Source organism: Schistocerca cancellata, chromosome 11, assembly GCF_023864275.1.
Source record: "Schistocerca cancellata isolate TAMUIC-IGC-003103 chromosome 11, iqSchCanc2.1, whole genome shotgun sequence".
Lineage (NCBI taxonomy): Eukaryota > Metazoa > Arthropoda > Insecta > Orthoptera > Acrididae > Schistocerca > Schistocerca cancellata.
Genome location: NC_064636.1, coordinates 67,453,453 through 67,481,023, shown reverse-complemented (window position 1 = coordinate 67,481,023; position 27,571 = coordinate 67,453,453). Strand labels below are relative to the sequence as shown.

Sequence of the window (27,571 nt, the reverse complement as noted above, 5' to 3'; positions counted from 1 at the left end):
CTCTACCAACTGAGCTACCCGGGCACGAGTCAAGCCCCGTCCTCACAGCTTTACTTTTGCCAGTACCTCGGCTCCTACCCTCCAAACTTTACAGAAGCTCTCCTGCAAACCTTGCAGAACTAGCACTCCTGAAAGAAAGGATATTGCGGAGACACGGCCTAGCGACAGCCTGGGGGAGGTTTCCAGAATGAGAGCCGTGCTCGGGTAGCTCAGTTGGTGGAGCACTTGCCCACGAAAGGCGAAGGTCCCGAGTTCGAGTCTCGGTCCGGCACATAGTTTTAATCTGCCAGGAAGTTTCAATAATTCAGACAATGTCATGCCCAGAAAATTTAGTGATGGTGAGAATATGAGTGCACTGAATGTGTAAACTGTCAGATGAGATAAATGTCTATTACTTTAGATGTATTGTAATGGTCTAGTAGAGGTCACTCATGCACACACATTTATGAGACCATTTTTGGTGCTTGTCAGGAATGAGAGAGGAGACAGAACCCAGTAATTTGCTATAAAGTTTCTGTTAGTCGCAAGAAACATACTCGGCAATCACCAAACAGAAGCAAACGCCAGCAGAGCCTCAGCTTGCCAGGGTGTGGACCACCTTGGTTGCCCCACTGCTGTAACAGCCAGTCTCGGTAACCACAGACATGTTGACAATGTGTGTCTGTCTGAGCAGCAGATTTGCAGTGCCATGAGCTCCCAGAGTCCACAATTACATGCATTCCTATCTCTGTCTTTCCCTACAGTTTGTAACCTCAGCAACCACCTATAGTTCCACAGCGGTTATTCCCTGATGCCTTCAAATATAACTTACTCTGATGACCCTTGTACTTGTCACAGTTTTCTTCATATCACACTATCCTCACCTATTCTGCAGAGATGTTCGATAGTTCTTCTGTTGAGTTCACCTAGTTTAAACATCCATCAATAGCACCGCATTTACAACTCTGATTCCCCTCTTGTTTTTCCATAATCCATGATTAATTTTTATGCAGTACTGTGCTCCAAGCATACATTCAGGTATGTCTAACACAAATTAAGGCCTATCTGTGATATTAGTAACTTTGTTTTGCAAGGAATCTCCTGTTATTCCATGCTACATTACTCCTTACAACAACCGTGCTTTGACCCTCAGTGTAAATTAGCATCACGTGTACCAGAGTCCCTACAAGTGGTCTACTGTGTGGTCCTTAATTCTGTTAACTTTGCCACCAATGTTATTTCTGCCACACCCCAATACTTTCCTCTTTCTTCCATTCATTAATCCTAATTTGGCACTCATTCAACTGTTTATTACATTCACCAATTCTGGTGATTCAGTCTGACTTTCAGTGAACACAGAAATATCACCAGTGAATTTTATAAATGATATCCTTTTCACCTTCAGTTTTAATTAAATTGCTATAAGTTTCTTCAGTTCCACCAATGTTTCTTCAGTGTTCATCTGAACATTTGTGGAGATTACCTGCATCCTTATCTTTAACCATCTTTAATTCAGAATACCAATTCTTGTTGATTATTGTACATATTCTGTTACCTGCTGTTCCATATATCTTATATGTACCTTTTAAAAAAATTTCATGCACTTTCACTGTTTCATGCTGTCAAATGTCATGTAAAGATCTGCAAATCCAATAAAGATCTCTTGATTTTTCTTGAACATCCCTTCCACTATCCCTCGATCCTTTACTCCAAATTCAGTTTTCTCAAACAGATTGTCACCTTCGTCTTCCATTCTTCTGCATGTTGTTGTTATTTTTTCAATAAGTTCTATTCATGAGCTGTTTAGTTACTGCACTTATAGGCGCTTGGTTGCTGCTGTAGTGCCTGGATGGTGTTTCTCTGGCAGTCTGTTGTTATGACTCCTGTCTCATGGATTACACAGACAAATGTGAATACTCATGTGATTGCCATTTATTATCGCATATCTAGAGCCTCAAAGAAGTTAAAATTCCTATTCCATTCCTGTGTACTTCAGTATCCTATTATTTACACACGGAATTCTCATAACAATTCTCTTAAAATTTAGTTCACAAACTGGTCCGAGTATGGGGGTCACAACCCAGACCACACGCCACTGTTAAGAACTAATGAAGGACTGGATCTCTTACTTAGATTGCACATAATTCATTAAGGTCAATCCAACGCATTTATTTCAAATACATAAATGAAGTTACATTTGAATCTGTCTGACATTAAACAGCAATAATTAAAAAAAAATTTTCAATATCAGCTGATTTAGTGCGTGAAAAGTGCGAGTTAAGCCAATAACCAGGTAAACAAAATTTGAATCTGTCTGGTATCAAACGGGAATAAAATAATTTTTTTTATATGTTTAAACTACAGGATTAAGGAATTCCAAATCTTTCCCCTTACTAGGCGGAGGCTGAGCCAGAAACACAGAATGCCCCAAAATCTCAGTTTTGCTGTGAAATCTTACAGGACACCCGAAAGCAGTAACAGACAATGGGTCGGCGCCCACAAATAACAAGGCCAAAAGTCAGGCCGGGAGCACATCCCACGAGAACTTGTTCACACTATGCTCACCACAAACTGTACACATTCCGACCAAACATCTGCTTGCGGTGGCTCCCAGAAGGATGAAGCAACAAACAGCCCCACACCGTGCTTCTCACACAAGCACCTCAATTTGTACAAACATCTAGGCCAACTCCGGACTCCCCTCTCACTGCGAGGCTTGGCACAATTTATACGAAATGCCTTCCAGGCAACCAGTAACCGCTGCAGGAGTTTCACTATTCACAAACAGCCCCAGCGTAACAGACATCACACATGTGCTTACGCCCGAGTTACAACTCAGCCAGTCTCACCGGCCGCCCCAAACCGACTGCCTCTCGCCGTCTCGCGCGCCCCAGCCGAAAACGCAAAGATGCTCATGCCCGGGGACGCACCAAAGATAAGCCGATTGCTGATGATCGACCAGCGATCTGGCTCAGTCATTATCATAACTGAATTGTGATCTGAGTGCACATCTGTTCCTGGATACACCTTACAATTCAATACCTGACTCCAGAGTGTGTGTCTGGTTGTGATGTACTCCAGCTGGAAATGTCTTTACCAGCTAAAGCTCTGCCTCCCTCCTTAAGAGCTGAAAATGCTGAGATACCGAAGCAAACGCACAAATGTCACAGAACACAGGGCATAGCCTTGCAGCAAGTCAGCCATCCACATGTGGTGGAATAGTGCAGGAGGGCTCCTCCAAAGGGAGTGCTTGTAATGGTACCACCGACCACCATAAATGGCAGTCAGTGATTGCATTAAACCTCTCTGAGGAATTTTTGAGAAAGTTGTGACCGTGAGATAACCTAATGGGAAGAGAACAAACAGACTGGGATTCGTTTCCGAAACACCCCAGCAGAGTATAACCAACACCAAACATTTGAGTGAGGAACAGATGTTCTCCAGCACAAAAGCAAGTCTTATTAATTAAATATTAGTTATGTATTAAAATTAGTCACCAGTCAAACAATGTAATAAAGCAGAAGGCAGTGCTAAGGCTAACCTAATTTCCCTTGACACACACACACACACACACACACACACACACACACACACACACACACACACACACACAAAACTCTTTCTTTATATCTGTTCACATTACAACAGAGTATCGTAGCCTTGCAGATAAATGTAGTACTAATTTGGAAGTCAAACAAATGGCCAATGAGATAGCGAACAGTAGCATATCCCCACAACAACATGTACCTTGAATCAGGGCTTAATTTCGGTCAGAACACGTTCTGGCACCTCCCAGAAACTCCCTTTCTTCTAATTCTCTCTTTTTCCCCTTTTTTACAGTACAGCACTGGAGATATGAAATAGTATTAAATCAAAACGTAACTATAATTTTCCGCTGCACCAGAATAAGTGAACGTGACAATGGGTCGCCAACGTGATGTGATGGGCAGGAGGTACTGTGTGTGTGTGTGTGTGTGTGTGTGTGTGTGTGTGTGTGTGTGTGTGTGTGTGTGTGTGTAAGATAAGTTGAGTATCATTCCAAAGTTGTGATTGGTACATATCGCCTTTTGTTTACAACTGCCAACAACCTCAGCGATGTAGTGGCAAGGCAACGTCTCGTGTGTCAATGAGAAATAATGTAAGCCGTGTTTGAATGTGAATGTCTTTATAATTTGCTTTCATGAAATCATTTCATTCCATGTTGCAATTTATGTCACAGCTAAAAATCAAATGTGCATATGGAACAGACATGACTAAAAGTGGGCAGTCTTTCGATCCGATGCGTCCCTTTGTCCACGGCACTCTTGACCATTGTCTTTCATCTGCCCGCACCCTTGTTAGAACATGGTTGACACTATACAGTAGAGAGGAGCTCCCACAGGGGGCAAATTTGAACTCCCAATGCAGAACGGACATGTATATGTTTGACCCACAAGTCTGTCTGTCTGTCTGTCTGTCTGCCCCAACATAGTTCTCAAACGAAAGTTCCAATTTTAAAGCCGTTTTTTTACTTGACAGCTGGTTTAATCAGGACGGTTCTTAGATATATTTTTGAAAGTCTGTTCAGCCATTTAAATGTCATGAGCTACATGAAGTAAAAATGTTTTCCGCTAGCATGCTCTCTTGAAATACATTACGTAGTCCATAAGAATTACATCACGTTATGTAGTGCCAAACTGTAGAGCATCAAAAAGATGTACCTAAATAAAAGATTAAGGTTGAAGAATAATGACGATTTTTGTCTTTTGAAATTACCTGTTTCAGCACCCACAAAGCAGAAAAAGTGTGAGTGTGACTCAACTGTGAAAGACAAACATATGCTCTTGCTGACTTTTCGTGGTTCTTTTTGAGGTCTACAATTCCTTAAAAAATTAAATGATTTTCTCTAATAGTTTATGTAGCGTACTGTAAGAGAGCACGAAGGCAGCCCACTTTTTGCGACTTGACTTACAATAATAGCCACAGCTTATTTCTTGTGCTACCTAAAGTAGCGAAATATATACTAATAGATAGTAAATGAATATGTCTGTGAGTTAAAGAAAGAAACATGTAAATCCCATAAGTGGTTCTCACGTTACAATTGCCTATCTGTATGTCTGTCTGTGAATTCAGTCTTTGTAGTCCACAATTAGTCATCCAGGTTGCTATCAACAGTGAATGCATCTGAAAGCTACGATGCTGTTAAGAATTACATGAAGGCCATTCACCTGAAATTCTGGTTTAAAAACATATCGATCACGTACGGAGAAAATAAGATTTTTCGAATGTGTGAAAGATTTAAGATTAATAGCCCTCTGAAGTAATGAAGGACTTCAGGGAGTACAAACGGGGTCTGAAACCAGTACTAAGCGGAGAAATGCCAACTGTTCTTGTACAGCCACCAATGTTCAAAAATTTTGTATCAATAATAAACAGCATTGCAGTGTCGATTGCCAAGTGTGAACGTGGCATTTCTGCAATGAACTTAATTATGACACCACTGAGATCGTCACTCTACATCAGCACTGTTTGTAGTTCATTACGCATCGACTTCTGGGACCACCTGTAGCTAGATATGAAAATGGGCATCTAGGATGGTGAAGGGATATCATTCTGCACTTGCTACACAGTCAAAAGCACGAAGTGATAAAGTGTATAATGAGGATAATTCTGTATTATGGAAATGTTTTCCTTAATCCATCTCCATTGATTGTGTTTAAAATAATTTCACAATGCTTACTTTTTCTTCCTTTATTTGAGCCACTGAGTATGAACTTAGTTAAAACTATGAGTTCAGTTAATAATACATCCGAAAAAGGTACTTTTTAACAATAAATACACAATGTATATTCTGTATAAACTGACTGCTCATATGCCACTGACTTTTGTCAGGATAACAGATGTTTGTCATTTTAAGTTAATATGCTATGTTGAAAGTGTAATAAAATTTAAAGGAAAATATTTAAACAAAGTTGTATACCCTTGTGTCAAAGATATATACTGCATGTTGACAGGACTTGTTATTTTATGAGTGAAGGGAAATTAAATTCATATTTCAACTACAAAACTGTCGCTGGCCGCGGTGGTCTAGCGGTTCTAGGCGCTCAGTCCGAAACCGCACGACTGCTACGGTCACAGGTTCGAATCCTGCCTCAGGCATGGATGTGTGTGATGTCCTTAGGTTAGTTAGGTTTAAGTAGTTCTAAGTTCTAGGGGACTGATGACCACAGATGTTAAGTCCCATAGTGCTCAGAGCCATTTGAACAAAACTGTAATTTCAAAATTAACGCTCAGTACAATTTATTATTAATGTGATATTCTTGATTTGGAATTATTTGTAATTTTATCATAAATGAGTTAACAGATCAATACTCAATCTGACCGATTCAGTTTATTGGTCATTAGAGGTTTAATTGTTGAACGGCAAATCGAGCTAAAAATCTACTGAGATGAGGGATTCTTGAAGTTATGAACTGCTGCTTGAAACAGTATAACATCTTCGTGCAGCTTGCTGAAGTAAAATTCTTTAAATAATGGTTTAATGTACAAACTAATTTTTTTATATACACAGTATGTTATTGGAAATGAAAAAGTAATTTTAACAGAGCTATAGTGGAACTCAAGAAGCTTTGACATTTTTGTAAAATATTCGCCAAAGATGGATGATTGTTATAAGTGCAACTTTGACTGATATGGTCGACTTCACTGTGAAGCTGATTTTAATATAAGTGCATGTTTATTGTAGTAATACACTCCTGGAAATTGAAATAAGAACACCGTGAATTCATTGTCCCAGGAAGGGGAAACTTTATTGACCCATTCCTGGGGTCAGATACATCACATGATCACACTGACAGAACCACAGGCACATAGACACAGGCAACAGAGCATGCACAATGTCGGCACTAGTACAGTGTATATCCACCTTTCGCGGCAATGCAGGCTGCTATTCTCCCATGGAGACGATCGTAGAGATGCTGGATGTAGTCCTGTGGAACGGCTTGCCGTGCCATTTCCACCTGGCACCTCAGTTGGACCAGCATTCGTGCTGGACGTGCAGACCGCGTGAGACGACGCTTCATCCAGTCCCAAACATGCTCAATGGGGGACAGATCCGGAGATCTTGCTGGCCAGGGTAGTTGACTTACACCTTCTAGAGCATGTTGGGTGGCACGGGATACATGCGGACGTGCATTGTCCTGTTGGAACAGCAAGTTCCCTTGCCGGTCTAGGAATGGTAGAACGATGGGTTCGATGACGATTTGGATGTACTGTGCACTATTCAGTGTCCCCTCGACGATCACCAGTGGTGTACGGCCAGTGTAGGAGATCGCTCCCCACACCATGATGCCGGGTGTTGGCCCTGTGTGCCTCGGTCGTATGCAGTCCTGATTGTGGCGCTCACCTGCACGGCGCCAAACGCGCATACGACCATCATTGGCACCAAGGCAGAAGCGACTCTCATTGCTGAAGACGACACGTCTCCATTGGTCCCTCCATTCACGCCTGTCGCGACACCACTGGAGGCGGGCTGCACGATGTTGGGGCGTGAGCGGAAGACGGCCTAACGGTGTGCGGGACCGTAGCCCAGCTTCATGGAGACGGTTGCGAATGGTCCTCGCCGATACCCCAGGAGTAACAGTGTCCCTAATTTGCTGGGAAGTGGCGGTGCGGTCCCCTGCGGCACTGCATAGGATCCTACGGTCTTGGCGTGCATCAGTGCGTCGCTGCGGTCCGGTCCCAGGTCGACGGTCACGTGCACCTTCCGCCGACCACTGGCGACAACATCGATGTACTGTGGAGACCTCACGCCCCACGTATTGAGCAATTCGGCGGTACGTCCACCCGGCCTCCCGCATGCCCACTATACGCCCTCGCTCGAAGTCCGTCAACTGCACATACGGTTCACGTCCACGTTGTCGCGGCATGCTACCAGTGTTAAAGACTGCGATGGAGCTTCGTATGCCACGGCAAACTGGCTGACAATGACGGCGGCGGTGCACAAATGCTGCGCAGCTAGCGCCATTCGACGGCCAACACCGCGGTTCCTGGTGTGTCCGCTGTGCCGTGCGTGTGATCATTGCTTGTACAGCCCTCTCGCTGTGTCCGGAGCAAGTATGGTGGGTCTGACACAACGGTGTCAATGTGATCTTTTTTCCATTTCCAGGAGTGTAATTCTCTCCCAATGCCAAATGCATTGATTGCTTTTCCTACAAGATGTATTCTACATGTAAAACGTTTTTCGGTCAGATTGCAGCAAATGTTTTAACATTTATAATAACAGGTCCCTTTTGATTGTTTGTGGTTTAATAAATAAATATTCAGTTTGCAGCAGCTACTCATGAAATATGTTTCTCTCAGTTAATACAGTATGGGCTTATGGAAAATGAACAAATCTGTCATCTCTATGATGAGTTTATCATTGCCCACGGAAAGCAAAGGTCCCAAGTTCGAGTCTCGGTCTGGCACACAGTTTTAATCTGCCAGGAAGTTTCATATCAGCGCACACTCTGCCGCAGAGCGGAAATCTCATTCTAGGAACAATTGTGGTTTTCAGTTCAATTTTTACACATAGTCTCATGTTAATTAAATGGTAAAGACCTTTCTCTTCGGCTAGTAACATAGGAACTACTTAATTATTTTACAATAGTAAAAGTAATCTTAGATATTTTTTAGACTATTAGTTACATTTTACATTCAGAAGGGAATTTATTTATTACCTGTATAAATAAAACTTCTGATTTCTTTTTTACTCACTATCATGAAAGTTTCAAATGACAAAATCTGACTGAAGAACATTACGTATAGTCTTTCCTCATGGCAGTGTAACATGTGGGGAGGAGACGAGAGGAGAGAAGGAAGATTACGGCAGACTCAGGGTGAGGAGGGGGAACGTTTTAACTTTATCTTGCATTGTCATCAACTCAGATGCGACGCAACAATCAGCTGCTATGGTACAAAATGCTCACGGAATTAACGTTTCATGAAGACGTGGGAAATCTGAATTGTACTAGACCCAGATCGAGCAGGAATATCTTCATCGTCATTAACTGCTAAATGCCTTATTGATAAATACTGAACACACGTTCGTAGAGCAGCTACAAAGAAACTGTTTGAACGTTGTGGCTGGCAGCATTTGAAAACATGATGTCGTGAGTATGACTTGGTGCCAATACGTGTGAAGCAGAACTATGGAGCAAAGTGACACTGGTACGGCAGATGGTGGAACCTTGTGGTGCTATGTTTTTGATTATAAGATAGTATGGTTTAAAAACCTGAATTTCAGAACTGTATTTAAGAAAGAATTTCTCATTGTAAGTCTTATCACAAGTCTCTCTCCGTGGCCAGTGGGGGGAGTGGTAGAAGGGGGCGCCTTGCGGCACCTAAAAGTTTAAAAGTTAAGCCCTGCCTTGAATGAACTACATGCAGCAGTTAATAGAACCAGTCACCAACACACATGATACTAATAGCAATACTGAACAGGGCAGAGCATGAAGTGATTGATTTAAATCAGGAGGTCTATTATTATCATACCATATAACATCATTGCTAGTACATGGTCTCTATACCTCTACGTTACCCAGCTTGTATTAAAGTAGCTAATGCAGTAAATATTTCTTTATTGGGCACAGTTTGAAGCAATTAAACAGAATGCAAATCTAACTACACTGGCTGTGGAGGTACCTTTGCTTTGCTTCATTAACTAACTAGTTTAGCACATGATTGCCTCAAAGTCTCATGGTTTGACGAGCCATGATCATTAACAAATCTTCACAAGTGTGTATGGAAAATGGTGACTATTCTCATCAATAATTATTCATTAAGTGAAGCACAACAAACTATAACTCTTCAAATAACAAATTTGCTTTGAAAATTAGTCTTTTAACCCTCTCAAAATATAGTTGGCTGGGCAAATGCCAACACCATTAAATTCAAGTTCAAACACCTTCTCATGGAATGAACAGTAATAAAACTTTGTAATTCTGATCAAAGTGCATAAATGCAACAATTAATAATCTTTTTCACTTCTAATCAGTATTATTATTATTATTATTCTTTTAACTAAGAACTTTACTATTTTTGGACAGCTTTTACGTAAGGCAAAGTATTTAAGAAAAGTAATGCAGATCGATTTAAAAATGCACTGGAAGTGGTGTATTTCTCAAATTATTAAACTGAACTTGAAACACAATAACTCCACACATTAGAAAGCAATCACAACTATTTTTACGGCTGCTTAATAGTCTTTTCATAATAAATTAGCACACTCGGAATTAAATTCACTAGGATAGGATTCTCAAGGTTTGTGATTTGGGATAATTACAGGTGTAATATAGAGCATTTAGCAACACCACGATTGTTATTAATATCAACCAAATTTCACAAATACCTGGTCCATTTACAGAGTGCCAAATATAAACATTTTGGTGGAAGGCTGGTGGCACTGGTGGCTGTTAACATGGCGGCGATGTAGTTATGGCAGTACTGTTGGCCTCGCCCTGTTATAGATCTTCTGAATTATATTTTTGCAGGGCCGAAAACCGTGCCATTATACATGGTATCACCAAATGCAGCATACGAGGTCCATAAATAACGCTCTTAGCTCCTCTGCCTCAAAACTGCAAGAGTATGAACTACAATGTTCCGCTACTGCTAGCGAGATGTTAACCACAGCATTGGTCAGGCCTCATTCCTTACCCGTTGCAAAGGACACATTTCAGCTTGTGCTAACCACTCCTTTTCCATTCCGCCAGGCTACTTCTGTAGCTGTAGGGCTTCCCCACACCCTTTACATTCAACCCTGCATTCCCTAACAATGGACCAAGTCATTTACAGTACATTATATAACAATCATTCCAGTAGTTATTTACATTCATAAGCGTAAATTGAACATTGTTCAAAAAGTTCACATAACTGAAATATGTATACATTGTCTAAGAATTTCCGTGACAGGTAAAACACTCTACATATGACAGATACAGCACTCTACATACGCAACTCTACAAATAGAAATATCAATACAAAGTAGGTCAAAAATGGATGTTACATATGCCCCATGGTTCACTGAAGATTCCTGCTATGCAAACATCAATAACACCTTAATGGTACCAAGCAGTCGAAAATAATAATCACTTCATCCAGAGCTGAGCATGAAAAGAATACATTGCAAAACACATTAAAACACTATACACTCTATACACGTAATTACCAAAACAAGACATAAGCAACATGATTCAATTATGTACACCTGTCACATCTGACTCTCATTTTGTGAAACAGTAAGTTGAGTAGTAAGCAAAATTTATCTGTATTGCCAAGAATATTGAGTAGCATTTTGTAAGCATTAAGAAATGTAGGTATACACATAAAAGTATACCCCCTACAAATATCACAAGCAATTTGACATTGTACATGCAACACATCCTATAGCATGATTTTGAATTTACAAAGGAGGAAATATCAATGCTGATTCTAATAATAGTAGTCCATTCTTTGATATTTACATAAACAAACATATTTAAACTGAACCTACCATTCTTTTCTTACTGCCTTTATTTGAAACACAGTCCCTCTTTGAAAACTGTAGCAAAACACATACAACACTAACAGATATGAAAATAAAATAATTTTGCTACCTGCAATAGCATCTTGCACTGCATTTCACAACATTAACAAATTACATATCACATTAATCAATTGGCTGCCCATTTTGGGTTTTGGCAGTCTATTACAGTCAGTTTTTTTGCCCCACTTTGGCAAGTCTTCTATGCTGCCCATTTTGTATTTAAGGCATTCCACATTTCTTTTCAATTTGGCAACATTTGCTTGTAGCCCTTTCAGTACAGGGTTTCACATATTTTACAACAGCTTTTAGAATCTGAAACTTCTAAGATAGTAACAGCAATTTTACATAGGTAACAAGATTTTTATAAGAACATAAATTACAGTTAAAAACAGTATAGTAGCTTCATAAGATACATTATTTCATCTACAGCATAATATACATTTTTAGTCTGGTATGATTTCTTCATTTATTTATTCCTAGGTACATACAGTTTGAGATCCAATACAATATGGATATCAAGGAGCTTCTTCGACTCTGGGTAGATTAAATAGTAGGCATTGTTGTGAGGTGTGTCTTGTACTGTGAATGGCCCATTATATATACATAAATTTAAAAATTTCGTGGTTAAGTTCACTTGATTATTCATGGGTCTTCAGAACATAGTCTCCAATTTTGAACATGGCAAACTTCAGGTTGCTATTGTGCCTTTTAGATCTCGTTTTGGCTTTGTTTTTTCTTTTACCAATTCTTTCTCCCAAATCTGTAAACGGTGGGAACTCTAGTTTTTCCTCATTTAAACATTTGCTCTTAGTATTGAGCAGAATTTCCCCAGGTGTGAACTCAGTAAACCCATGAGGCAAGGTCTTCACTAAACTCTCAAATTCACATACAAATCTGCCCTACGCTAAGTGGTTATGGTGACAATAGGTCCTACATAACCATCCTATTTCCCTCGCATACCGCTCAACAGGGTTGCTGCCTGGATGGTAGGCCAAAATATATTTAGTTTCTACACAATTCTGCTCCATTCCATCTTTCTAGGTTTTGTAATTAAATTGGGGCCATTATTGGGCAGTACTGCACTGAGTTTTCCAATGGTTCTCAAATACTGAATGATCCTATTGAATACTGACATTGCTGTCACCTTTTTCAGGAGATACAATTTTATAAATTTAGATAATACTTCCAAAACCACTAAAATACATTTACAATTACCAGAAGTTGTGGGGAGGGGTCCATACAGGTCCACAGACAGTAAATCGATGGTATCTTTAGGTAATGTGTTCTGCATTGGGCCTTGACTAGTTCTATTGGTTGCCTTAGCTATCTGGCAGGTGTCACAAGACCTAATACGTTCAGTTACCTTTCGACTCGTACTATTGGCAATCACTATAACACTAGCCAATTTATCTAGACACTTCTTTGGCCCAATGCTAGTGAAAATAATCTGACATCTGTATCAAATTGGGTAGGCCAACACACCATCCATTCTTCAGTAATGAAGCCTTTCCTCTTATACAAGATACTTTTAAAATTCAAAATTTACTTATACAGATTTCCAATTTGGTTGCTCATTTTGATGATATCGCATGGTTTTGCAAATCTGTTCAAATTAATTTTTGCCAACTTCATGTAATTAATTTGGAAAGTTCCATTTCCATTGCATTCCTTGGGTACTTCATCAGTACCATTGGGACAATTCATTACCACATAATTTTTTGTACCCTTTACATAGCAGATTTCATAATTAAATTGTTGCAGGTATAAAGGCCATTGGGTGAGCCTGCCATTTAGAAGGCAACAACCTGTAAGGAATGTTTGAGCTTTGTGGTCAATGTGTGATGATCGTAAAACCCCACCAATCTATAAATTTCTTTAGGTCCCATAATATGGCCAAGGCTACCTCCTCTGATATGGTATGGTTCCTTTTGTTTCCTGTCAATGCCCTGCTGGCAAAAGCTATAGTTCTATGTGCTAAATTTCCTGTACCTTTTATCTCCTGGAAAATTTCAATACCAATCCCATAGGTGCTACTGTCAGTATTCATATTGAAAGTCTCTGACAGTACTGGGTGATGTAAGACATTATCATGTCAAAGTTTAATCTTTAAAGATTCGCAATCCTGCCGACTCATCTGTCCAAACAAAAGCACTAAATCTTTTTATAGATTGTTCAAGTGTGGATTGTTGAAGGGTTTCTCCTTCACAAATTTTCTGTAAAATCCACACCAAACCAACCTAAAAAGGCTTACAACTGTTTCCTATTTTTTGGTGTGGGAAATTTTTCTAAGGCACGTAGCTTTCTCCAGGTCCTTATTAATGCCGGTAGTAGTAATTATATGGCTCAAGAATTTAATTTCTAATTTTACACGTTTACATTGCTATAATTTTAAAGTGATGCCTCCTGCTTGAAGAGCAACAGTTTGGAGCTTTTTTGCCAGTTTTCATTGGAGATAAATAAATCATGTACATAAATAGTTAACCTGGAACTCAACTCCTCCCCTAACACAAAGTCCAGAGCTCTAATAAACACTGCCAGAGAGGTATTCAGTCCAAATGGAACTACTTTGTATCGATACCATTTCCCGGTAAACAGGATTGCTTTATATTCATGTGATTCTAGACTTAATGGGATTTGCCTATAGCCAGCAGTCATGTCGAAGCTGGTTAAATACCTCATTATGAAAATTTTGCCACATTTTGTCCAGATTTTCAGGCCTGTGCACCTCTCTTTTTACTTTGTCTAGAGTTAGCACAACAATGGCCACATGTACTCCTCCATCCTTGTTGACAATGATAAGTGGACTGATATATTCGCTGTTACTGTGTTATATCACTCCTCATTCCATAATCTTATCTGTTTCATTCTGCACGGCCTGTTTCTTAGAAAAAGGTTCCGAATAAAGTTCCACAAAGAATGGATCATGATCCAGAGTTGCAATACAGTATCCAAAATTTTGAGCCAGTCCGCGTTAACCGAAAATGATCTACTGTCGCTTTCTAAGATAGTAATAAATTCTGCTTCCTCAGGGCTGGCCAGAAATTCTGCACGCGTGCGGTGCTCCTGCACACGTGCAACTTCCGGGTCACAGCGTGCATGCCGCAGCCGTCAGCATTCATGTAGTGCACGTTTCTATGCACAGATGTCGCTTTATCCACTTGCTGGGGTACTCTGTACCAGCGCATTCTAGTGCTCTTTCCACAGCTTGCAAGCCAACCATGGGAAGGTATTTTGTGTATTAAAACATTTAAAATACTGTCACAATCTACTCATTGAGACGTCTACTTTTATGTTACCAGTTTAACCCAGTAAGAAAAGTAATACAGTTAACAACCGTGGGTTTTTATTAAGGCAGCTTGACTGACGGCTCGCAAACACGCGTAACATTTTTGATCTAGTATTTAAGAAAGAGAGCAGTTAGTGACTTCCAGCGAACCTTATTCATGATTTCAAATAACATTAAACTAATGCAAGGTTTCCTACAACTAATTCTCGGTGCCCTCAGTTACACCCACATAATTTCTGTCTCACTGACCTCTGAACAGAGTGACAACCGCAGACGTCTCAATCACCTGTTATTTCAATACTATTACCAGTTCTGTCTAAAATCTGCATAATAACCGACAATTAGATGAAGGTTATTGTTTATCGACTTCAGCTGAGCGTAGCCCTTCACACATTAAAAAAACCCTAAATGTAAGTATACATTCGAACAATTGGTTTAATGAGCAATTTTTCTGATAATGTACGATGGAGCAGAATGATGCAATTATGCACAGTTAGTAAACAATTTTTAATTATGAAAGGAATAAATCCAAACACGTTTATCACTGGTCATGAGGAATGACATAGTTAATATCTGGCATAAAAGATCAGCTCGTTTACGAACGTAAGCAGTTGTGAAGATTTTCATCACTTATGCTTTATAGAGACCTTGATTTATTCATCACCCAGAAAAATCTTTCACAGACATATGTCAACCCGAACATGGACATAAGTCTAGCGGTATCTTTGTGCAGGCGTGGAAATTCTTGTTGTGAAAAATTTTCATAGAATTCTTTTGAACTTCGCACTGCAAGGAACTTGTCCTTTAGTCTTGTATTGCAGTGTAGGTCGATCAGTTCCATCTGTAGAACATTCGGAGCATCTTCAACTGACGACGAGAACGGTCGGGCAAAGAGGCGAATGGCAGGAGGCAAACTCGTATCATCTGCAAATTGTGCTCGAAATTGTTCCTTAATTTTTACAATTATTGATACGTATTCTTGAAATGTACCAGTCCAAGAGTCGGGAAATGTGCAGTGTTTTCTGTCATTAGCTGGCGCTCCCAAAGTGCAAGCTTCCTTTCAAAGGCATTTACTTTTTCCAACATGTCAGAAATTAAATTATTTTCACCTTGCAAACTGACGTTCAGGCTGTTCATGTGAGACGTAATGTCCACAAGAAGTGCAAGGTCTGATATCCAACAAGGGTCTTCCAACGTAGGTTCACTTTTCCCTTCTCATGTAAGAATGTTACTATGACCAAACGTAAATCAAAAAATATTTTCAGCATTTTACCTCAACTGATCCAGCGTACTTCAGTATAGTAAGCTATGTTGCCGTACTCTGCTCCTAATTCCTCCAACAACCGTCAAAACTGGTGATGCTTATGCCCATGTGTCTTCAGGTAGTTTACAGTATGCCCAACAATTTGCATGACGTTTGCTAACGTTACTGATTTTGCACAAAGCGCCTCTCGATGCAGAATGCAGTGAATTCCATACGTCTCACTTGTGCGCCCTAGCTTTTGGCTCCATGTGTGGTCACTGAGACTCACCGATTCCAATCCATAGCGACACCATCGATAGCTTGCTTGACAGCTTGGAGTAAGTCCGCACCTGTAGTAGTCCCTTTCAAAGATACTAAGTCCAAAACGTCCTCTTTCACAAAGTGCGTTATCGACACCTCGTATGTATATCACAACTTGGGCTGTATCTGTAAGATCTGTTGCTTCATCGAGCGCAACAGAGAAAGCAACAAAGTCTTTTGCCTTATTTACTAGCTGCCTGTGCAGATCGCCGGCCATAGCACTGATACGTCTTGTCACTGTTTGTTTGGATAGACTGATTTCTTGAAACCTGCTAACGTTTGTGGGACACTGTTGAGTACACTACACTCGTCTTTGTGATACGTATTGTAGTGTCTTTCAATTGAAAACTTACGCTGGCTGCCTATTATTCGGTGGCACAGCAAACACTTGAGTTTTCACCAATGACTACAAAAAAGAATTGCAGTACCCAGTCATTTTTAAACAACTGAGAACATAGATCTACATCTACATCTACATACACACTCCGCAATCTACCATACGGTGCGTGGCGGAGGGTACCTTGTACCACAACTAGCATCTGCTCTCCCTGTTCCACTCCCAAACAGAACGAGGGAAAAATGACTGCCTATATGCCTCTGTACGAGCCCTAATCTCTCTTATCTTTGTGGTCTTTCCGCGAAATATAAGTTGGCGGCAGTAAAATTGTACTGCAGTCAGTCTCAAATGCTGGTTCTCTAAATTTCCTCAGTAGCGATTCACGAAAAGAAGGCCTCCTTTCCTCTAGAGACTCCCATCCGTGTTCCTGAAGCATTTCCGTAACACTCGCGTGATGATCAGACCTACCAGTAACAAATCTAGCAGCTCGCCTCTGAATTGCTTCTATGTCCTCCCTCAATCCAACCTGTTAGGGATCCCAAACGCTCGAACAGTACTCGAGAATAGGTCGCACCAGCGTTCTATAAGTGGTCTACTTTACAGATGAACCACATCTTCCCAAAATTCTACCAATCAACCATAGACGACCATCCGCCTTCCCCACAACTGCCATTACATGCTTGTCCCACTTCATATCACTCTGCAATGTTACCCCCAAAATATTTAATCGACGTGACTATCTCAAGCGCTACGTTACTAATGGAGTATTCAAACATTACAGGATTCTTTTTCCTATTCATCTGCATTAATTTACATTCATCTATATTTAGAGTTAGCTGCCATTCTTTACACCAATCACAAATCCTGTCCAAGTCATCTTGTATCCTCCTACAGTCACTCAACGACGACACTTTCCCGTACGCCACAGCATCATCAGCAAACAGCCGCACATTGCTATCCACCCTATCCAAAAGATCATTTATGTAGACAGAAAACAGTGGACCCACCACACTTCCCTGGGGCACTCCAGATGATACCCTCGCCTCCGATGAACACTCACCATTGAGGGCAACGTACTGGGTTCTATTATTTAAGAAGTCTTCAAGCCACTCACATACTTGGGAACCAATCCCATATCCTCATACCTTAGTTAGGAGTCTGCAGTGGGGCACCGAGACAAACGCTTTCCCAAAGTCAAGGAATATGGCATCCGTCTGATACCCTTCATCCATGGTTCGCAAGATTTCATGTGAAAAAAGCACAAGTTCCATTTTGCAGGAGCGGTGCTTTCTAAAGCCATGCTGATTCATGGAGAGCAACTTCTCTGTCTCAAGGAATTTCATTATATTCGAACTGAGAATATGTTCATGAATCCTGCAATAAACTGACGGTCAGGATATTGGTCTACAATTTTGAGGATCTGTCCTACCCTTTTTATATACGGGCGACACCTGCGCTTTTTTCCAGTCGCCCGGGACTTTGTTGGGCAAGAGATTTGCGATAAAAGCAAGCTAAGTAAGGAGCCAATGAAGTAGAGTACTCTCTGTAGAACCGAATTGGAATCCCATCAGGACCTGGCAATTTATTTATTTTCAACCCATTCAGCTGCTTCACAACCCCAGGGATGTCTATCACTATGCCCTCCATATGGGAATCTGTATGAGGCTCAAACGGTGGTATGTTTGTACGATTATCTTGCGTGAAAGATTTCTCAAATGCTAAATTTAAAATTTCAGCTTTCGTTTTGCTGTCTTCAGTTGTCAGGCCAGACTGATCAGTGAGTAACTGGATGGAAGCCTACGACACACTTACCGATTTTACATAAGACCAGAATTTCCTTGGGTTTTTAGCAAGATCTTTTGCTAAGGTATGACGGTGGTAGTGGTTGAATGCTTCGCGCACCACTCTTTTTACAGCAGCATGAATCTCTACTAACTTTTGCCTGTCCTGATTCTCCCGATCTTTCTTGTACCGCGAGTGCAACTCCCTTTGCTTCCTGAGCATTCTCCAAATTGCGCTGTTAAACCACGGTGGGTCTTTTCCGTCCGTAACCAACATTTTTGGCACATACTTGTCCAATGCGTGATTTATAATGTGTTTAAAATTTGCCCGTAATACTTCCACGTCCATCACACCAGAAGTCAATGAAGTTGATTCATTTACTAAGTGGGATGCTAACAACTGCTTATCTGCTCTTTCTAGTAAGAATACTCTGCTAGCCTTCTTCACCGAGTTTTTAACTTTCGTAACCATAGTCGTAATGACAACATCATGATCACTAATCCCTGTCTCAACACTGACACCATAGATAAGGTCTGGTCTGTTCGTGGCTACCAGATCTAAAATATTTCCATTACGCATTGGCTGTCGATGTAGCTGCTCAAGACAGTTTTCGGATAATGTGTTCAAAAGTAATTCACACGACGGCTTGTCTGTGCCATCTGTAACGAATCCACAGACATCCCAATCTATTCTACGTAGGTTGAAGTCGCCTCCGACTAATATTGCATGATCCGGGTACTTCTGCGATACAGAATGTAGACTCCCTTCGAATGATTGTAGAACTGTGACGGTGGAACCTGGTGGCCAGTAATAACAGCCCACAATTAACTTTATTTTCCCTAGCCCTGTTACACGTGTCCAGATAACTTCACAATCACACTCTACTTCGACCTCAGTAGACACAATATTTTTGTCAACTGCAATGAAGACACCACCACCTCCTACGGTGTCTTATCTGTCTGTCTGATACACGTTCCAACCCTCACTAAATATTTCAGAACTTCCTATCTCAGGGTTCAGCCAGGTCTCAGTTCCGAGAATAATTTGCACGCCACACGCTTCCTGGTGGGCAGTAAACTTTATTCCGAACACACTGGAAATTTACTACTAATATCTTGATAGCTGAAGTGTCTTTACACTGAGCGCGTCCTGATTTCTCTGCCTGCACGTCGACTGGTGAGTGTTCAGCAGGACACCTCGCACTACTGCCTAGCCTAAAAAAAACCCATGTGCATGCCACAAGTACTCTGCTACCCGAGTAGCCGCTTCCTTTGTGTAGTGTACCCCTGACCTATCTAGGGGCGTCCCACAATTTCCCACCCAGTAGCGCAAGTCTAGAAATCTGCAGCCGAGACCGTCACAGAGCGGACGAAGTCTCTGGTTGAGACCCTCCACTCGGCTCCAAACCAAAGGACCCCGATCTACTCTGGGAACGATGCTGCAAATAGAGAGCTCTGCTTGCACCCCGCGCGCGAGGCCAGCGGTCTTCACCAAATCCGCCAGCCGCCCGTACGAACTGAGGATCGTCTCGGAACCCGAGCGACAGGCATCATTGGTGCTGAAGTGAGCAACTACTTGCAGACGACTGCACCCCGTACACTCGTTAGCCACAGGCAAGGCCGCCTCCACATCTCGGGTGATGCTCCCCGGCAGACAGCCAGAGTGCACGTTGGAATTCTTTCCAGCCTTGTACGCTACTCCCCTAAGGGGCTCCTTCACCCGCCTAACGTTGGAGCTCCCAATAACCAGCAAGCCTTTGCCCCCGTGTGCCTGCTCGGGCCCTGCTGAAGGAGCGGCCACCTGCCCACTGAAAGGACAAACGGGCGAGGCCAGCTGGCCAGCCTTCACATTGACCCTCCGCCTCGAGCGACGCGAATGCGTTGCAGTCCGCCACTCACCCTGAGGTGAGTCCTTTGCTTTTTCACAGTACCTGCCATTTCTCACTACTTCTCTGTCAAGGTTTCTGACACCAGGGGTAAACGGGACTGGGTGTGTTGCGGTCTTGCTTGTACCACATAAACAGGGAAGTGGAGCCGCCGCCGTTCATTTAGGACACATGTCTAATAACAGATGTCACTGTCGTTTGCTGTCGCACATGTGCGCACATGATCAGCACTTCCACATCTCTGCACACTCATTTCCACTTTGACCTTTTTAATACACGACACATGGTCGTGTGACTGTTTTCATTTCTGAAGAAGTCCTAAGTACGATACATGTGAACGTGATGCTTTCAGTTTATCTTGTTCTCATCGTGAAAGCTGGTTAGTCCAAAGACTGTGTTTATGTATACATTTTCTGGGAATTACCTTTCATTTTGAGTAAAGAGGTCCACGTGACAGTTTTCGATTATGCTCCGGTAGCGCCGAAAATAAGCTGTTGCGATCCCGCAGTTGCTATACTCAAATTCTTATGTTTCATGCTGTCCATCCACCCTACACTTAGACTTTTTTTCCCGCGCCCTTTATAATGTTGTTGGATGGCAAACCTCGCTCCACCAGCACTGCTTAAATTATTCATTTCTTAGGTACATTATGCATTATCACTGAATGACCGCCAACCCGGGCGTCCGCCTATATTCCGCCAAGCGTCAGCAGCTCGTGGTCTTGCCGTAGTGTTCTCGGCTCCCGCGCTCGGAGTCCCGGGTTTGATTTTTCGGCGAGGCCAGGGATTTTCTCTGCCTCGAGACGATGTTGTGTGTCCATCATCATGTCATCATCATTGGCGTCAACTGAAAAGGATTTGCAATACGGCGGCCGAACTCCCACGCGTGGGGCCTCTCGCCCCACAATGCCAAATGATCATTTCATTTCATTCCCCCATGTCACTAGAATGCCAGCACACTATCTACAAAATCACGAAACCAGCACCATACTTGAATAGTGACACATTACTGATTGTGAGCACATTCAGCCATTAATCACAAATTCACGTGGTAGTAATGCAGAAGCCGAGTTGACTTTTCCGTTAATTCCCCGTGTAATGCAGCCCACAGACCTTTGTCGCTACCTCAGCGAATGATTGTTGCCGCTAGCGCCGAGGAAAGTTGGAATTTTAAACTCTCCCGCAAGGACCAAAAAACTCGTAAAGTTAGCACATACTCACAGCAGTGCGTAGGGCGAAGTTCGAACATAATGTAAGAGGTAGGACTGGCAGCTTGCATTACCAAATACAATTTTTTCTTCTGTTTGACACAGTTCCACTCAAAGATTTTGATTTGTGGGGACAATTTCTACGTAACACTGCCCATCTCAAATACGTGCCTGCAAACAATTTATAGCTGTTAATGTGATCTTCACAAAATTGTTCATTCCAGAAAAAATTACACGTTTCCCATTAGTGTAATTAACATTGGACTCTGTCGTTGGAAATGCTAATGTACAAAGCAATTAGGGCACGCGTATATAATAGCAGTAACTGGTATTTTTATATTTGTACAGATTAGTAACGGTTATTCAGGTTCCAGTAACGTTACTAAGACAACTGGTGTAAGTTTCATCTAAACGTACTTGTTGTACAATATACTGAATACGACATTGCAGAGCCCGTGTTATTCCGAATCACAGTGCGAAGTTCCGCTGCATATGCGTCTCCAATGGAACAGGCACTACGGCGGCTACAGCGTGTACTCGTACATCTGTACAGGTGAGACATTTTACCTGTCTGCGAATAAATACGATATTGCGACCGGTCGCGATAAGCGGGAAACACGGCTTCGAGTCCCGGTCCGACACAAACTTTCACTGTCGTCATTCCACTGTACATCTGACGGTTGTCCGTATTCGCGACTGCGGAAGCGTTTCTCGTATTTCATAGCACCTGTAGTCGCCGCTTTGCCTGTTCCTTCGGAGGTGCACAGGAACTTTGCACCGTAATTCGGAATTCCACAGGCACTGCAATAACGCAAATAAATTCAATGTTAGTCTGTATCCGTAAAGATAAGATTGTCGCAGTAACTCTGTCATTGACGCAAACTTCCGATTACCCTTCCAGGAAAAAAAGTCAAATGTAAATAAAACGCATCGAAAGAAGCAGAGCAATGGGCAGTTCCGTTGAGTTTTTAGTACTCAAAGCGACATCAGTGAACCCCTGTACCGTAGATCGTATCTCTGCGTAGCAACGTAAACAGAGATCGCAGTTTGGTTCGCACTGCTAAATACACTCCTGGAAATTGAAATAAGAACACCGTGAATTCATTGTCCCAGGAAGGGGAAACTTTATTGACACATTCCTGGGGTCAGATACATCACATGATCACACTGACAGAACCACAGGCACATAGACACAGGCAACAGAGCATGCACAATGTCGGCACTAGTACACTATATATCCACCTTTCGCAGCAATGCAGGCTGCTATTCTCCCATGGAGACGATCGTAGAGATGCTGGATGTAGTCCTGTGGAACGGCTTGCCATGCCATTTCCACCTGGCGCCTCAGTTGGACCAGCGTTCGTGCTGGACGTGAAGACCACGTGAGACGATGCTTCATCCAGTCCCAAACATGCTCAATGGGGGACAGATCCGGAGATCTTGCTGGCCAGGGTAGTTGATGTACACCTTCTAGAGCACGTTGGGTGGCACGGGATACATGCGGACGTGCATTGTCCTGTTGGAACAGCAAGTTCCCTTGCCGGTCTAGGAATGGTAGAACGATGGGTTCGATGACGGTTTGGATGTACCGTGCACTATTCAGTGTCCCCTCGACGATCACCAGTGGTGTACGGCCAGTGTAGGAGATCGCTCCCCACACCATGATGCCGGGTGTTGGCCCTTTGTGCCTCGGTCGTATGCAGTCCTGATTGTGGCGCTCACCTGCACGGCGCCAAACACGCATATGACCATCATTGGCACCAAGGCAGAAGCGACTCTCATCGCTGAAGACGACACGTCTCCATTGGTCCCTCCATTCACGCCTGTCGCGACACCACTGGAGGCGGGCTGCACGATGTTGGGGCGTGAGCGGAAGACGGCCTAACGGTGTGCGGGACCGTAGCCCAGCTTCATAGAGACGGTTGCGAATGGTCCTCGCCGATACCCCAGGAGCAACAGTGTCCCTAATTTGCTGGGAAGTGGCGGTGCGGTCCCCTACGGCACTGCGTAGGATCCTACGGTCTTGGCGTGCATCCGGTGTCGCTGCGGTCCGGTCTCAGGTCGACGGACGCGTGCACCTTCCGCCGACCACTGGCGACAACATCGATGTACTGTGGAGACCTCACGCCCCACGTGCTGGGCAATTCGGCGGTACGTCCACCCGGCCTCCCGCATGCCCACTATACGCCCTCGCTCAAAGTCCGTCAACTGCACATACGGTTCACGTCCACGCTGTCGCGGCATGCTACCAGTGTTAAAGACTGCGATGGAGCTCCGTATGCCACGGCAAACTGGCTGACACTGACGGCGGCGGTGCACAAATGCTGCGCAGCTAGCGCCATTTGACGGCTAACACCACGGTTCCTGGTGTGTCCGCTGTGCCGTGCGTGTGATCATTGCTTGTACAGCCCTCTCGCAGTGTCCGGAGCAAGTATGGTGGGTCTGACACACCGGTGTCAATGTGTTCTTTTTTCCATTTCCAGGAGTGTAATTTAAAAATATATTTGTATTACGGACAGTTGTACTTTGGGTGGTGTCCATTATCGTTCATAGCCTTTCGACAAGCAATTACACAAAAGTTTCGTTTGTATGGGACCAGAATAGCGGCTTTTGCGGCCGTCCTGACCGTGCGCGCTGTGGCGTTTCTGTTTGGGTTTTATGACTTTACGTTCTGTCTCTGCGTTACAGTGTTGTGTAAAATTGATCTGGTGATGCAGCATTTTAGTTTCCTTGTTTTCGCGAGCTGTTAACTGCTGACATGGCAGCCATGTTTCCCAGAAAGCGTACCCCAAGATTTGGATTTGGCAAAGCAGCCCGTAATCTCATGACTGGATCGTTGACGTTATTGGCGTTACTTCGGATCAGATGCACACTGCTTATTATAACTTGGAGCAATACTGCTTTTTTGTGAAGCTGCTTTTCTCGTTGGCGCTGGAACGGATTTTGCAGGAATTTGAAGGAATAGCTGAATTCCGCCATCGCGATAATTTGGTGAGTAGAGAATTACCATTTCAAATGCTGATGTTGATTATAAACAAGTCAGAGAATTTAATTTGCCCCCTGAGGTAGAAAACTGCTACTTAAAAGACGTATTATCTAAATATGGTGACATCAGGCAAATTTGTAATGAACGATGGTCAAGCCAGCATAGATTTGTTCTGTCGATATGCATGTCAAACAGAACATTCCATCTCATATTTTGGTTTGTGGCTACAAAGCGCACGTTATATACAATGGACAGACTTTGACTTCTCACATATGAAAGTGGGCATCTCTGGCAAAACTGTCCAAAAAAAGTGTTTGTATTGCAGAATAATTTACAATTGGCTGATCTTGTGACCGAAAATCAATGACGGGTGGTGAAGTTTCCAGCATTACGGGAAATGTGGACGACGGGCCACAAAATACTCTTGAAGCATTTCCACCTTTACTCAGGAAAGACACTGTAGACAATCCGGCTGGAAAAAGTAGTATAGCCACTAACAAGAGACGTCGAACTTGTAGCGGCAGTAGCACAGATGAAGAAGATATCAGCCTGTCGCTGAAAGCTGTAGGTGACATTCAGAAAACAGTACTGGGAACTACTGTTTCAGACAATATTGTCAGCATAGATTCAAACTCTTGAGTCAAGTGCATCAGTAAACAAATCGAATCCGCCACCATCACCCGAACAGGTCAAAGTGACACTACAGCCCCATTCTGTAACGCTGGACGTGCCAGTAGATGGCAATGCGCTCGTCTCGGTGACGCCACAGCCCCGTGCTGCAGTACCCGTACGTCAACCAACGCAGACGGATTCACTCGCAGATGCAACTGAAACCAAACGTGACGAGGTAGCGAGTGATTGTCAACAACAGGCGACGTCACAGCCCAAATCCCAAGACGAAGAAGCGGAGTTTTACAGCAATAACACACAAACAGCAAACGAAAGTGATCATAGAAAGGACGGGGCGTTGGAAGAACGTTTGCAAACTGCGTCTGCGCCGCCTTTGGCAGACGAGACGAGATGGTGGCACACGACTGCCCCTCAGATCCACCGACACCGCCCTCAGTGGAAAACTGCTCAGGGGGTGGGCGGAGCAGACATTCGGTGAAGGCCAGACTCAATGCAAATCGCAAGAAAAGTAAAAAGAAAGGTTCTAAAGCAAACCGGGATGGTGGTCTCCAGTCAGATTCTCAGGAAGTATCCGGCATGGAGTGGCATCAAATGATAGACTAGCGGGGAAAAAAGGTCACTCCCCTATGTTAGTCATATACGATTACCACTTTAAACATTAATAGGATACAGTCGGATGTTAAAATAGCTGCTCTGAAACAGTTTCTGTATGGGTCAGCGACGGATATTTCTCTCCTACAGGAAGTGGTATTCGCGCAATTAAATTTCTCCAATTACGTCGATTTTTACAGTATTTCCACTGAAACGAGTGTTGCACGGCCATTTTAGTTAGAGAGGGCATCCCCGTACATAACGTTGATAAATTAGAATTGGGGTGAGGTATTGGAGTAAACGTAGCAGCAGTCACTGTAGTCAATTTATATGCTCCTTCTGGCAGCAGTAATAAAGCTGCAAGAGCCACATTCTTTAACCCTTTCAGACCTGATTTTTTATTTACTTGTAAAAAAAAGTCTGACATCAATTTTACATTCCGGTGAGTCTCCTTCATACATTGAGGAGGTTAACAGTACGGATCAATTATGCCACACTTTATTTCACTTTGAAACAGAGGAAACAATAAAAATAATTCCATATTACATTCTTGTTTAAACAACCATGGTCAACACTTGATTTTAAGGTTTAGTATGAAACTACGAAAAACAATGTCCTTTTGGAGACACAAATATACTTTACATTTTCTGCACTGAATTCTTGAACGCCCTGTACATTTTGTAAATTTGCAATGACTTGGAGTTCCTACATCATGTAAAGACAAATGGTCAATGAACTCAAACTGTATCTCTGTACCTTCTGTACCTGGTCGTAATTCTCCTCTTTTTTCTTGGTATGACTCGTGTCTGAAGCCAGTCCATCATACGGACGCCCTCTCTTCTTTCCAGTCACTTTCTTTTGGCACAGTATCAATACATCTGCTACCCTGATACGAAAGGAAAGAACCTCCATTTGCTTCTTCTTTGGGATAGACAGGTTGTGTGCATCTCGTCTGTATTCCAACCAATTTTTCACAATGGCAAAGTCAACAGCATGAAAAATCATGTGCAAAGGCCATTTTCAAGATCTGATGAAAACTCTGTAGTAGGTTATCAATTGATTAAATAGATCCACACCACCCATTGCATGATTATATCTTCTCACTATTTCAGGTCCTTCTACTTTAAGATATTTATGGTGCTTTTTGTCCCAACGCTCGACTTCATCCACTGAGCCTTTACCAACAAAGATTGAACATAATACAACTGGCCTATTTTCTAACCACTTACACATGGTAATGTCATCAGCACTAGTGATTTCTTCACAGTAACCTGTGGTTTGTTTGATTATTGTTTTATCATGTGAAAAAGGCAAGTTCTTTCCAAATCTGTTTTGACAGACAGTACATGCTGCATCGCTGCCTTGAGATTTCAGAACTTGAAACAGATAAGATGAAAAGAAGTTGTCAAAGTATAATTTATGACCTTTACCTTTTGAGAGTGGAACAGAAAATCCTAAAACAACAGCAGGACCTAATCCAAATTTTTTACAGCATGTGGTATTTAGTTCAGTTGTAGCACCTTGATACAAAAGGAAATGATGCAGACTCTGATTCCCCATGGACTTGGTTTCCCCTTGACATACTGCTTTGCAGAAAACTTCCCAGTGAAAGGAATAATTCCTTCGTCCACGCAAACATTCTCTTCTATAGGAAGTTCACTGTAGCGTTTTCGAATGTCTGTGTAAACTGGCCTGACTTTGTAAAATTTATCTTTATTTTCAGGTGGCTTCTCCAGATTGTTCAAGTGTAAATTTGTTCTCGTGACTGTTTTCCCAAAA

The 27,571-nt window shown here is 42.5% G+C and overlaps 2 protein-coding genes across 2 annotated transcripts in view; both read left to right on the top strand.

The window, feature by feature from the left end:
- LOC126108207 (ankyrin-3-like) overlaps positions 1-27,571 on the top strand; it is a 413,426-nt gene that overhangs the window by 748 nt on the left and 385,107 nt on the right. The window lies entirely within an intron of this gene.
- The window catches only part of LOC126108878 (speckle-type POZ protein homolog), a 231,171-nt gene that overhangs the window by 67,391 nt on the left and 136,209 nt on the right, over positions 1-27,571 (top strand). The window lies entirely within an intron of this gene.